The 14,131-nt window shown below is 45.8% G+C and overlaps 1 protein-coding gene across 2 annotated transcripts in view; it reads right to left on the bottom strand.

The window, feature by feature from the left end:
* LOC147725825 (uncharacterized) overlaps window positions 1-14,131 on the bottom strand; it is a 962,593-nt gene that overhangs the window by 83,174 nt on the left and 865,288 nt on the right. The gene's annotated exons all lie outside the window — the stretch shown is intronic.

Raw genomic sequence — 14,131 nt, 5'->3', positions numbered from 1 at the left:
TGCCTCGTGAGGCAGGATCTTTCATTTCCCTTGTCTGCAGGTTGATGGTAAGCACCTCCTTGTCTGAGGGCTGGTGGTGCTGAAGAGATCGGTTTCGGATTTTCATAAACTCTTTTAATAATACAACTTCTTCATACACTTTATGCTGCACATGGTGGAAAACCTTTGTTGCCTTCCTTGGTGGATATTTTTCAGAATATAGAATGTTACAAGGCATGCTAAAACATTGTGTACTATTACAACGTAGTCGTTACTATGACCGTGTTGTTAATATGCGATGCATTTACATAGCAAATGATTACAAGGACTTGCACTAGGGGTTGTGCTGGACTTAGGAATAGTGTAAATACTAATTTACTCCAGTTTGCTCAACAGTAGGGAAGATGTTGGAATTTATTTCCAATACCTGAGCGCCCCCTAGTGCATGTCATTTTAATGACTTCTGATGTAAACGCATTGCGTACTAACAATGCAGTCGTTGTAACAACTCTGTTGTAATGGTAGCACAATGTAATGACAGCGTTGAAAACGCTTTTTCCCTATTTTTTACCGCTCTCTAGATTTAAAATTGGGTACTGCAAGTGTCTTAGTGCAAAAGTCTAAACTCATTCAGCCATATTGATGGTGACCTGTATGGCTCAAGGGCGAGGTACACTGTCCAGATTCGGCTCCCGACCTATTTTCCTAGCACCCTCAACTAATTGATGAGCCACTTGGGCAGGTGTTTAATAAAGATATTTTGAGTCTGAGTGAGTTCTTTATGGCTGTCAAGCTCAGATTCAGATCCAATAGTGGAAGCTTTAATACTTTGATATTGTCTTCTAGCTCCATTGAAGAAGTAAGTGGCTTTGGTCAAACAAAAAAGGAATGAAAAGGATTTAGATCCAATTAGCTTCCCTTTTATTAAAGAAATCAGTATACTTTTCCACTCTACAGCCTGTGCTGATGCCGGCTGTTCTCGCTCGAGGAGGGTAGAAGAGATGGTGTGAAGAGTGTTTGAGATTACATGAATAGCAACAAAGATCTGATGCACTAGTGACAGACCTCCAGAACCTGAAGTGGTTTGCTTGTCTTATTCCATGTACCTTTGGGTTCATGGTTCCATTGACTTTGAATGGAGTTATTTATTTAGATCTTGTGGCCCTTTGATATGTCTGGGACCTTGTGGTTTGCTTCCTCCAAGATCCCAATTTCATCCATTGTGCCTTACCTTCTGTTCTGACTTTCCAAGGTCTCCAAAGGCCTCTAGAGATCTGTCGGTGAATACATTTCAGACATGTGCAGTTTTATATTGATACTGCAGGTGCACTGTTATTAATCCTAGCAGCAAGATTTAACAAATAAAGGCAATTCCATCACTCTGCTAGTTAGTTTTAGCTTCACCAATTACACTTTAGAGTCTGTCTTCTTTTTTGCTCCGCGCCCTCCTCACACAAGTTCAAGACCTTTCTCATCTGAAGGATTTTAGTATAACCTAGCTAGTGCAGGAATAAAACATCCCTGAGCTCCATCTTCACAGCAAAGAAGTTGTAGCCCTTGGCAGGACTAGGTCACCCCGCTGAGAATAACAGATGATGAAGCATGCCACCTATGGTGGGTGAGGGATTTCGTCCTGAAAGGGATTTCTTCCCAAGCCACTAGAGATTACCTCCAGCATTTCCTTATGCCTGCACAGGTAATCCAGACCCAAGGATTTCTTTGTTGTTTTTTTTTAGATACAGCTTGCCAGGCCTCTGGTAGACCATCACTTGATCTACTGAGCCTCATGGGCTGTCCATGTTCAGAGATGTGATTCCTGCTCTGAGTTGAGAGCCTGGAGCTTGTGCTAAATGTATGTAGGAATTAACAGTCTTTGATGCAATTGAAATAGAAGGATTTAGAAAGTCAAAGTGTGCAGGGAGGGAACTGCCAGCCAACAGCTGAGGGCAGAATCTGTAGTAATTAAGCTTCCACTTAGAATAGTGGTAACGTTCTGTAAGACGTTTGAATATTTATTGAGAGGAGTGGAAGCCCCACCCAGGCAACAACCCCAATCCCTGTCAGGGTGGACCACAAAAGTCAAGAAATTAACCTATGAATAACCCACTGGGAGCTTGGAAAAACATTTAGGTTTAACTTGGAGGCAATGTGAAAAGCATTTATGTAGAACACAAACAGTAATAATGTCAAAACACAAATCAAGAAAAATTCCAAAGCAATGTTGACCTGGGTAAAGTCAAAAGTTGAGGCTGACCAAGAGGATCGGGTTGGATACAAGGAGTGGGTTGGGCCTGGTCTCAGCTTACCTTTTGATTTAAATACTACTTGAAGAAAAGTCAAGGAGAAGGTAGAATCCAGCGGGGCAAGGCAGTAGGCTGCATCAGAGGAGCAGTGCTGTCACCGGGGTTCTATACAAAATCTCTGTGAAGCCATCAACAATGAAGGAAAAAAGCTCAGAGTTGGAAAAGGTGGATTTCTGACCAAATAGGTTCTCATTGTTTTTAGGGAGAGCCTGTTGCTGTCGAGCCGAGTAAAGGTTTTTACATTCGAGTTTTTGGAAGTCAAAACCTCCAACGGGACGAAGCTGCAAGCTGTAGCTGAAGAGAGCTCAAAGAGGCCGATACTGTTGCTTGAAGGTCTGTTCAACAGAATTTGCTGCAGGGCCAAAGAACATAACTGGAGCTACCACAAAATTAGGCCAACTGATGATGCACCGTGGGAAGATCAGCTGTCAGTTCCTCTGTCGCTTTTTGGTTACATTTTTCCCAAGTTTTAGGGTTAGACAGGGTTAGCACCTCTAACATCCCTTCCAAGGTTCCAGGACCTGGTGATTACTACTTGCCAAGCTAGGACATACTCCAGCAAAGGTCAGGTGCAGGGTTCAAGGTCTATGGAGCTTGTTATGTCCCTCTAGCTCAGATAGGAGGACAGCTAACTAGCCGCGGAGTTACTCCTATAGCCCTGGGTTAAAGGAGATGGTTAGCTTTTTCTACAAGAGGCAAGGCAGGTCGCAGGCAGCACAGCAGTTCTCTGGGGAGCATGCCAAGCCTTAAGCAGCAGGGAAGTCTTCTTTAGCAGCTAGCCAGTCCTCTGGGATACAAGGCAGTCATTCTGTAGACTACCACAGGTCCAAGAGTGTAATAAAGATGTTCAAAACCCAATATTTATACCTGGTGACAGCCTTTCAATCAGGGAATTTCCTGTGCTACCCCACATCTGGTTCTCAGATTATCTTCCCTTCCACTGCCAAGTGTCAAAAAAGTTTTAGTAAACAAAAGACTGGTATCAGATTCCTTTCTTTGAATGCTGGAAGCAGCGTGTTGAAGTGCAGGTGGGGCAGAAAGAGCTCCACCCCTGCCATCCTGGCACAATGACTCATACTGACAACCTTTAGTCCCTTTTGTCTCACTGTCTCACTGTCTGGGAGTAATACTTAAAGTCCTACAGCTAAGCTATTCACTGTCATGTGACCCAGGACACTGATAGCAGGCATCAAATTATTAGGACAAGAAAATATCCAACTTTCTAAAAGTAGAATTTTCAGAATTGTGACCAACAATCCACCTTTACCATTAAAGAGGATTTTAAATTACAATAAATTTGGGTTCAAACTTGACATCTCTATCTGTTCCCAATCAAACGTTAGCTTATATATAATGTAATAAGATAATCCATTGGTATCTAATTGGAGATATTGGCTTTACAGTAATGAAAAATAAAATGTAAGTTTTTCACTACTAAGACATGTAAAATGTAAGAAGACGTCTTACTTTTTAAGTACAATACATCCTACCCTATGGGCTGCTTAGGGCCTACCTTTGGGGTGAGTCATAAGTATTAAAAAAAGAAGTTTGGGCTTGGCAAAAGGTTTATTTTCCAGGTTAAAATGGCAGCTTATAATTTCCCTAAAGGCTGCAATCGCAGGCCATGGTCATGGTTAAGCAGGCTTTGTTAGGGTGTGGCACACTGAATTCTACAGGCCCAATCGTTAGTACCATATGCTAGTGACTTACAACTAAATTAATTGTACCAATAGGCTCCTCTTTACTAATTCCCCACCTCTTTGATTCAGCTCCCTGAGAACAATAACCCAGGTATATCCACATGAAACAATCACAAGGCAGATGTGTGACTAGTACCTGTGAGTAGTGCCCTACTGAAGTGGCCGCATCTATGGAGAAGGTCTCTTGCCTGGACATGTTTTTGTAATGATTATGCAATACTATTAAGGTTGAAACCCCTGGCATGGCATGAAACAGAGAAGTGCCGTGCACATTGGTTCTTAACCCCTTCGCTGCTGATGACGAGCTCAGCTCGTCATCAGCCACGGGTGGCGTGTGCTGATGACGAGCTGAGCTCGTCATGTAACGCGGTATTTAAAAAAATGCCGCACAGCGCAAAAATCACAGCAGCAGCGATGCGGTTAAGGAAGGGTGAACCATCAGATACGATTGGGGTTAGCTTTGGTGGGCAGCTTTCATTAGCCCCAGCTGGTCTCCAGACCAGCTTCAAGACATATAGGCCCGGCAGGTCTCCAAACCATCTTAAGGTCATTTAGCCCTGGCTGGTCTCTTGACTATCTTCAGAAATACAAATGTGGAGAGATCAGAGATTAAAGTGAGGAAGCACATATTAAGGGGTTTATAATGATGATGTTCGGAAGGGCTCCAAATTGAATTTGGGTTTGCCAAATCCGATTTGGAAACCCTTGTTACTGACTGAATCGTACACATTTCCCAACAACTGATTACACTGGCAGGAGACCGATTCGGAAACCGTTCGGGCTTTCCGAAAGGAAATCGAACTGGCCAAGCTTTTTGTTGCCGAATTGTACAGCGTTATGGATTCAGTTTAGAAGTGAGCGATTATGATGACCGATTAGGACAGCTGTTCCAATTCAGTCTGCCTGACAAGAAACAGCTTTCTGAATCTGTCTTTGGGGACCCATTCCAGGCCCCTTTCACCCTAAGGCATCCGGTTGGGGCCCATGGGGTTACCCAAGGGATCCTCTTTCCAACCATGCACAATGTGGCATGCATCATGGGGTGCAAGTCTTGCCACAAGCATTCCTTTTTGTAATGGGAGCCTGTGTTCTCATTCGCAACACAGGCTCCCATTGATTCTGACTGAACCGTATCCGGAAGCATCCGTATCCATCTTAATCGGTCGGTCGTACTCGCAGATTCCAATTTGTTTAGAAATTCTTCTTAAACCGATTTGGTCAGAAATGTTTCCTAACGAGATCGTAATCAGTCTCAAAGAAGTAGAATGTAGGTGAGGTGCAGCAGGTCACACCTGTGATGTTAAGCCAGCCCTGTGACTGTGAAAGGAACAATGTGGAAATGCGGTCGGATTTCTGGAGGTGGTTCACCTGCACAAGATTTGGCCTTCAGCTAATTACTCAGATTGTTCTTCTGGAACACCAATCAATCAATCAATCAATCAAACAGCATTTGTAAAGCACACACAGTAATCAATAGTGGTAGCTAAGTATTGTGTCTTCATTGAAGAGCCAGGTTTTGAGTTTCTGTCTGAAGTCTGCCAGCAAGGGAGCTGTCCAGAGCTTGAGCAGAAGGTAGTTTTCAGGTCTTTGTAGTGATGTAAGAGAGGGAGCGGCCACTGCTGCAGCTGAAGTTGCAGAAGATGTGGGGGGGGTGTATGAGGGTGAGTAAGGAGAAGCGCAGATGTCTAGAGAGGTGGTGGAAATTCCATTGATGGATTATGTAGGCAGGTCCTAGGCCACGGAGGGCATTGTAGGAATGTGTGAGGATCTTGAACAGGCATCTCTTCATGATATGGAGGCAGTGGAGGTCTCTTAGGTAGGTGATATGTTGGTTCATTTGGGGAGGTCCAGAATGAGTCTGGGTCCAGCCTTCTGTAGGGTCTGGAGTCTTCTGAGAAGCTGGGTGGGCATGTCAGCATAGAAGTCTGTCACTGTGGATGTAGGTTCGAGTACTCAGGCCACCAGCTTTGGTGCCATGCCGTGGTGTTCTTTCCAAAGTTTTGTACTTCAGTGTTGTCGGAGTAGAGTTAGAGGCAGTTGCCTTTCATCCATTTGGCTATGCCTCTCATGGCATTGCAGAAGTTGTTTTTTGGCGTTGGTGGGGTTCTCGGTGAGCAAGAGGATCAGTATGGTGTTGTCTGTGCAGGAGATTATGTTGAGTCTGTGGGATCTGGCTATGTCTGCAAGGGAGTCATGTAGATTACAACATTCAGAGTAAGGAACGCAAGTGAGTTACACTATCAAAACTTTTCACATGTCCCACTATCACCTCGCTGTCCCTGGGAGACTGTAGAATGTGAACAACGGTTTGAAAGATCAAGAGACACACACATAGATGCAAATGCAAGAAGCAGATCAACAACTAGTGCAGGCACAGCTTCTCAACAATGGAAGTAAGTACTTGTGTGGTGCAAATGAAAGAAATACAAAACAAGGTATGTCAAGGCTTGGGATGATCTAAGACCGTAGGGACAAAGATTCAAAGCTTCAGGAATGTTTCAGTCTCTCAAATATGCCAAAGTCTAGTGAGCAATACAGATTCTAAGCTTAGTGAGTAGACTAAGCGTGTAACTATCCGAGACCAAAGAGAGATAATTCTCCATCCCCTCAGTCAATTTCTGAATCTGATCTGTCCTGACTCTCAACTTGTACAATACAGTTGAATCACTTATTAAGTGGCTATGTTCCAAAAAAGGTTTTCTATACTTATTTCTTTCTATTTTTCTGATAAATGCAAGACTCTAAACTGTTCAGGAATCACAAATTCTGAACATACATCCTGGCATATGTAAGTCACTGGATTCTTATTTGGACTTGGCGCTTAGATAATCCATTATTATTTCAGGATTTAGTGATGTCACCAGGTTGGTACAGATTGAAACCCACAAAAGAAGGGGAGATAACCTACTTCCATCTTTTATATAATAATATTAATATTACCAGTATTTGTAAAGTGCAAACAATTACCCAGGGATGTTAAGGCGCTGGGGGCAATCGGGAAGATTAAGCGAGCTATTGCCCAGATTCACATGGTGCTGGGCTAACCTGCCGCCGGGGATCGTAACGTGAGCCCAGTGTTCCGGAGTCAGACACCAAAGCCAACTGTGCCACACCTCAGATAGTTGGGACCACTCTCTTTATGACCTGCAACATGAGTTGAGCAGTGTAGGACATGCAGTAGCCACTTGTAGAACCTATGCACCACCACTCCACCCACCCCAGAGGCATGAGGGATTCTTTGAAGATCCCAAATGCCAGAGCCACAGCATGTCACCCAAACACATTAACTTCCATAGATTTCCAATGTATGTTTAAGTAAACTGTTTCCGATCCTGGGAGGAACATGGCGGCAGGCTGACGTCTGCCGTCAGAGCTCCGGAGTGAGAGGTGGTTTCCCCGCTCTGCGGCAGAATCACAGGCGCTGAAACGGTGAGAAAGCAAATGTAGGCTCACCTTCTACAGCGAGCCTGCTCTGATGTGCTTTTCTTATTATTTTCTTTAAATTTTTCTACGGCGAGAATTAACTACACCTTAGCTGTGTCCTGGCTGTCCCCGCACTCAACGAGCACTAGGACCCTGCGGACGAGGCAAGTGAGGCGAGGTGAGCGAGGCAAGCGCCCGGGCTATGGGCTGGTGTGGACGTTCTTCCTGGTGTACGGTGGACCGGGAGGCTGGAGAGGCGGCTGGGGAGGAAGCAGAAGTCTGCTTCGTTGGATTAAGGAGGAGGCGTACCGGTGAACTAACGAGGCACATAGGGGACCGGGCGAGTATTTGGCAGCGTTCGAGGCAGCTGTTGGCAAGAGTCAGCCTCAGCTCACCTTTAAATCACAACTACTCATATTCCTAATCAGCAAGTTCAGTCAAGGGGACACGGGTTAGTATTTGGGGGTCGGATTGCCAGACTGCAGGGGCGGCAGGTTTGGAGTTCTTTGGAAGGGGGTCACCAAGGGCTGATATAACAGGTTGTGTGGAATTTGTGAAGCGTGTCCCTACTATTTCAAAACTGACGCAGTGTAAGGGCATGGACCCAGGTACAACCCCTGACACAGTGCATTTGTACCCCCCATACAACAGGAACCGACACAGCCTCCTTGACTGGCCCCTCTAAGTGTAGGGGAGGAGAGCAATTTCAAGAGTAAGGACAAGGGGCTTCCACACGTACCCCAGGCCAGGAATAGATATCAGCTAAGGTCTAGATTAGAACTCCAGAAGGCTGGGACTGGGACTGGGTGTCTGAGTACCTTGAGGGCAGAGGCTACACCATTAACCCCCAAAGAAAAGAGGAGAGAAAGGAGGGGGAATATTGCAAGATCTGGTGAGGTCAAGAAGCGAAAGATTCTGAAAGTGTGCTCATCTCTGCCAAAGCCTACACCATCCCTAAAATCCTATTTTAGAATTATGGAGAAGGTGGTTGACCCCAAGGTGGGGGGGTCTACTACCCTGACCCCTATACAAACATCTAGTATAGGTAAGGGAATTGTGACTAGTATCCCCAGTACTCTTAGCGTCAGTACTCCTAGCCTCCAGTCAGCTGATGGTCCGAATGCGATAGATTCGCTCAATGCTCAAAGATCACCTATCCACAGCTCACCCAGTGTGCTCAGTATGTCCCCCCCAGTGCCTATTAAAAATAAATACACCGTTCTGGTGGAAATAGAGGACGTAGAGGGGTTGGAGGAACAGGCAGAGCATACAGAAATGGAAGGAACAGAAGGAGCGCTTCCAAGTCAGAACTCCTCACAGGCAGATCAAGTCGATCCTTTAATTCCTGCAATTAAACCAGCAGTCGAAATAGGGAGCGATAAAGCCACAACAACCCCACCAGTAACTGCAGAAGGGGGCATATCACAGGTAGAGACTCTTCTTCTTAGCCTTAGGGAAGATCTTTTGTCGAAATTGGATAAAAAATTTGATACATCCGAAGCATTCATGAGCAGTGTGCCAATCTGGAAGCGAAGTTAGATGATGTCTGCAAACGCACGGATGTTTTGGAGGAGGAAGTTAGCCTGCTTACTGGGGCTTCAAAAAGGCATGACAGAGACATTGAAACCCTTAGGGTGCAGAACAGAGCCCTGCAGATGGACGTCGAAAGACTAGAAATCCATTCAAGGAGAAACAATTTAAAATTCTTAAAGATTCCTGAGGCAGCAGAAAATGGTGACGTCAAGGGCCTTATTTGCAAACTCCTAAGAGAGGGAGTTCTTAAAGACAGCCCAGATATTAATCTAGAGGCCGAGATCCAAAGAGCGCACAGAGACCCCTTCAGGCAGGGCGCGGGGAGGTCAGGCCCAAGAAAGATTTTGTTAAACTTTCTCACTTTCACCGTGAAAGAATTGATTCTAAGCAGGGCACTGCAAGATAAAACGCTACAAATTGGCTCTGCTCACTTTCTTATACGCTCAGATGTGGGGAAAGTAACAGCGCAGAGACAGTGGGAGCTGGGGAACCGGAAGAGCATGGGCGCACATGTTTTGAGAGTGGTGTGGAGAAACAAAACACATAATTTTACATCACCTCAAGAAGTTGATGCTTTTCTCACCCTAATGCGCGATAGTGCACTTTAATAAAATATAAATATATCTGAATCTAAATCATTAGGAAGTTGGTTAACCATTAATACAGCGTAAGACTATTAAGGTATATACTTCAAGACTGTATAGGATTTCTAAGAAAATTCACAACAAAATGTTGGGTAAAAAAAAAAAAAATATATATATATATATATATATATATATATCTTTTGGGTAATAACGGAATAATCTGAAATTAAATTATACACTGTTGGGGGAGGAGCCTAGCCCGCGACCATGATGGCCGCCTGATCCTTCGGCTCCGCTGACCCTTCCGTTCATCTCCCGAAACGCCGAAGATCCTGCTCATCATCCTGCCCGCTTGTCGGAGTCCTGGATCCGCGAGGCGCTCCTGTGTCCAGCGGTGTTCTTTTCGGCGCGATCCTGGTGGCAGAGACGGCGAGGAGTCCCGATCTCTGCTACAGTGTTGCAGCGCTGCGGCCGGGTCTTTGTTCTCCGGAGGCTGCCGTTCCTCGTTGCAGCTACAGCTGACATTGTATCAGGACGGGGTCGGCTGACTGGAATCTTTTACCGCATTGCTTTCCCGGCTGCAGCGTGCCGCCCTGTCCTGCATTCCCTGGCGCTGGACTCGGTTTCTCACCGTGATCGACAGGCTTCACCCTCCCCACAGCCAGTGGACGGCTCCGGACATCTTCTTGTCTTTCAGGACTGCGCCGGGAGCCATTTTGTTCTGGGCGCTCGGCGGCCATTTGGCGTGCACCTAGTGGACAGTGCTGCACTGACGCCGGGGACTGAGCGAAGGGCACCGTCTTGCTGCTGTGCTCCCGAAGCGACAACATTTGGGGACCTGCTACTGGTGGGCGGCTGAAGTGATGGCCGAAGGCATCCAGTCTCGAGGGTTGCGACGTGATCCCGAGCCCGGGGTGCGTGGGACGGCAGCTCCCTCTCCTCCTGCGGTATCCCTCAGCCTCGCGGATGTTATGCTTGCCCTGACAGACCTCCGTGGAACTATGCGTGCCATGGTCCTGAACCTGCAATGCCAACCGGATATCTCCGTTAATGCAGAACCCTTGGATGGACATATCGCGCACTCTGTGCTGTGCACCTCGCCACACCCGGTGCTTGTCTGTGACTGCCAACCTGCTCAGACGGACTTGATGGTGCTGGATGAGAGTGATGTCGCTGCTGCCGAGCTATCCAGTATTGTTGCAGGGGTGTGTGGAGATCTCGGTCCTTGGCGGACACTGGGGACTTGTGTCTGGGCGCCTTGCCTCACGACTGCTTCGGGGCTTCCTCGCGGGTCCCACCGGTCCATCCTGGAGTTGCAACTGCTGTTCTTGCTGGCTGCCCTTCACGCGTTGCGATTGTGCGTTGACACTTTCTGGATGGACATACACCGTCTGGTTCTGTGGCGGTGTGACTTTGGTGGCTGGCATTGTGTGCTGCAGTGGACCTCACCTTTGCTTTCTTCGTCAACGGTGGCTGTTTTAGATCTGGACTCCGTCGACTTGCTGGATCGCAGGGGACAAGGATAAGGATGCTTCTCTCTTTTGGCTGTATCCGGATGTGTGCTTTGCTGGGACTGTAACGGACATTTTGGGAGTTAAATGTTGGTCAGGTACTGGGTCGGGGTCCGGGGACGGGTGGCCGAGGGTGACAACGCTGATTGTTTTTAACGTCTATTTGGCCCTCCTCCGGTCTTATGTGTCTTCTTATCCTTCTTCTCTTGCTTCTGTTCAGAGAGTCGGAGATTGGGATGGTCTTTCTCACTCTCAATACTCTCTTTCCCACTTGGGGTTCTTTTGGGGCGACAGGCATGCCTATTGGGGGGGGGTGGGCCGTGGCCTTCCGCTGGTATGCAGGGTGGGGGGATGGGATGTGTTTTGTGTTTTTTCTTTGTCTCTATGGCCCTCTTTCTCTTTCTTTTTCTCCTCTTCTTCTGTCTCTTTCTCTTCTATATTTCTTTGTTTTCTTTGGGGTCGGGGTTAAGTGTTAGTAGGGAGTTTATTGTGTTGTATCATTCTGTGGCATAGCGTTTGGTCTTAGTTCCTTGACGGTGGCCACCTGTTTCCTGACAAATGCCTTCCTCTATCACGCCTCCTTCTGGGTGCTCCTTGAACGATGATGGCTATCCTGGTCGGTGATTAGCTTCGACTCTCTTCGTAGTTTTCTAAATTGTACTCGACAAAATCATAAAATTAAACCTTTTCCTATCCTGACATTATGGTTCTATGTTCTACACGATACTTTTCGCTCAGAGACTGCTTTAACGGCGTTCTGCCCTATTGGTTTTTTCTTTTATCCTTTTCCAATATGTCATAGCGGCTTGCCCCGAGGGGTTGTAGGCAGACGCTGTGTATTGTGCATTTAACAAATAAAGGTTTAAAAAAAAAAAAAAAAAAAATATACACTGTTGGATACTATGAGAGGGGGAAAGAGTGACACAAGTAGGTAAAAAAAAAAAAGGGAAAACGCACTTAGGTATACCTGAACATATGAACATACACACATAGAAGAATTAGGATTATTTAATGGTTTAAGGGTTTACAGGTAGGATTTAAAGATAGCGTTTAGGCACCTGTATTTTGTTTAGTTGGCAACAAGATCGCCAGAAGGAAAAAGAGGGGGGTTCCTCATGGGAGGTGGGTAGGTGGACGAGGGGCAGGGGAAAAAGCGGGAAAAAATAATCCTCATATACATAAACAAATTACACTGTATCCTAATTGGAAGCTGGTTAATGAATCAATCTGTGGATATATCATAATTTGGCTAATATGACATGTAAAATAAAACTCATCAGTTGGAACGTCAATGGGCTGAGGGACAGTAAGAAAGCTCGCAGGATAATTGATTTTCTATATAACTCGGGGGCACATATCTGTCTACTCGAGGAGACTCATTTAGAGAAGGAGGAATGTAAGCAAGTTTTTAAAAAATGCAGGTGGATCCAGGATGTTGTCTGCTCAGAGCAAAGTGGCAGTACGAGAGGGGTGGCTATAATAATTAAAACAAACACAGGGATCAGGCTTACGAAACATGAGACAGATTACTTTGGGAGATGGTTGGTGACATCTCTAATTTTAGGGCGTACTCCTCTTACCTGTGCAGTTTACTACGGTCCCAATCAGGATGCTCCAGGGGCATTGTTGAAACTTAAAAGCAGTTTAATAGAGACAGGTGGTCCTATAATTCTAGGGGGCGATTTTAACCTGATTTTTGATAGAGATCTGGATCGTACCTCAAGAGTGAGATTCACTCCCCCAAAAAAACTAGATTGGAGCTGAAGAACATCATACGGGATTTTAACTTAATAGATATCTGGAGACTTAAAAACGCAGGGAAAAGGGACTACTCCTTTTATAGCAGAAGGTACGGCCATCATTCCAGAATAGATTTTTTTTTTACTGGACAAAACTCTTTCCTTGGTAGTGGACTCCATAACTTATATCGCGACCATCTTGTCTGATCATTCAGTTGTGGAAATGGTGATTCATCTGAGGCAAAAAGTACAGCAAAGGAGGTGGACCTTAGACCGGACATTACTACTAGATGAGGAGGTCAGACAGGACCTTGTGACTCAGTCTGAGGAGTTTTTTAGGGTCAACAACGGGTCAGAAAGCGAACTAACTGTTTGGGAAACATACAAAGCCTTCACTCGAGGTCTCCTGACCACCCTGATGATAAGGAAGAACAGACTGGGGAGGAAGAAAAGGGAAGCACGTTTACGGAAAATTAAAGCAAAAGAACTTGAACTGCAGAGAGCATCAGCAGAGCAGTCTCAAAGTAGGCTCCCCCTTCAAAGGGAACTGGACATCCTGCGAGCAGAAAATCAAGCAGAGCTAGATAAAAACTTAAAAGACAAATGGGATGTGAGCAAATTACAACAGTTTGCGTATGGAGAGAAATGTGGGCGCCTTCTCGCGTGGAAAGCTGGACCTGACAGGACGAGTAATCAGATCGATAACCTATTATTGTCAAGCACAGGGGAAACCACAAATGACGATGATTGCATCAGAAAGGAGGCCAAGAGGTACATGCAGTCCCTATACGGTCCTAATACTTCTCTATGCAGGGAGCAGGCAGAAATCTGGCTGCATAACATACAGCTCCCTGAGTTATCAGACACAGAAAGGTCTTTCCTTAGCTCCGAGATAAGGGAAGGAGAGGTGAGGACTCAATTGTCGAAAATGGTAAAGATGGTCTTCCCATGGAACTTTATAAGATTGTATTGGAACAAATAGCTATAGTCCTGACACTATTATTTAATGAAATCTTACTTCAAGGGGGGCAGGCTCCAAGGTCATGGGCTGAGGCTATAGTCACACTACTACTTAAGCCGAATAGAGATCCAAACAAGATAGAGTCATATAGATCCATCGCTCTATTAAATGTGGATTACAAGGTATATGTGGGGGGTACTAGCGACTAGATTGGCCAAGGTAGTAAAATCTGTCGTACACTGTGACCAAAGGGGTTTTATTCCAGATAGGCAACTCAATGAACTGACTTTTCAAGTGGTTGCGGCACTAGATGTTGCTCAAGAGAAAAGGCTGCCCCTGACCATTGTGGGAGTCGACGCCGCCAAGGCTTTCGACCAGGTAGATTGGGAATACCTCTG

The sequence above is a fragment of the Lissotriton vulgaris genome, chromosome 3_1 (assembly GCF_964263255.1).
Source record: "Lissotriton vulgaris chromosome 3_1, aLisVul1.2, whole genome shotgun sequence".
Taxonomy (NCBI): Eukaryota; Metazoa; Chordata; class Amphibia; order Caudata; family Salamandridae; genus Lissotriton; species Lissotriton vulgaris.
The sequence above is the reverse complement of the archived record's forward strand: the minus strand, read 5'-3'. Positions and strand labels throughout refer to the sequence as shown.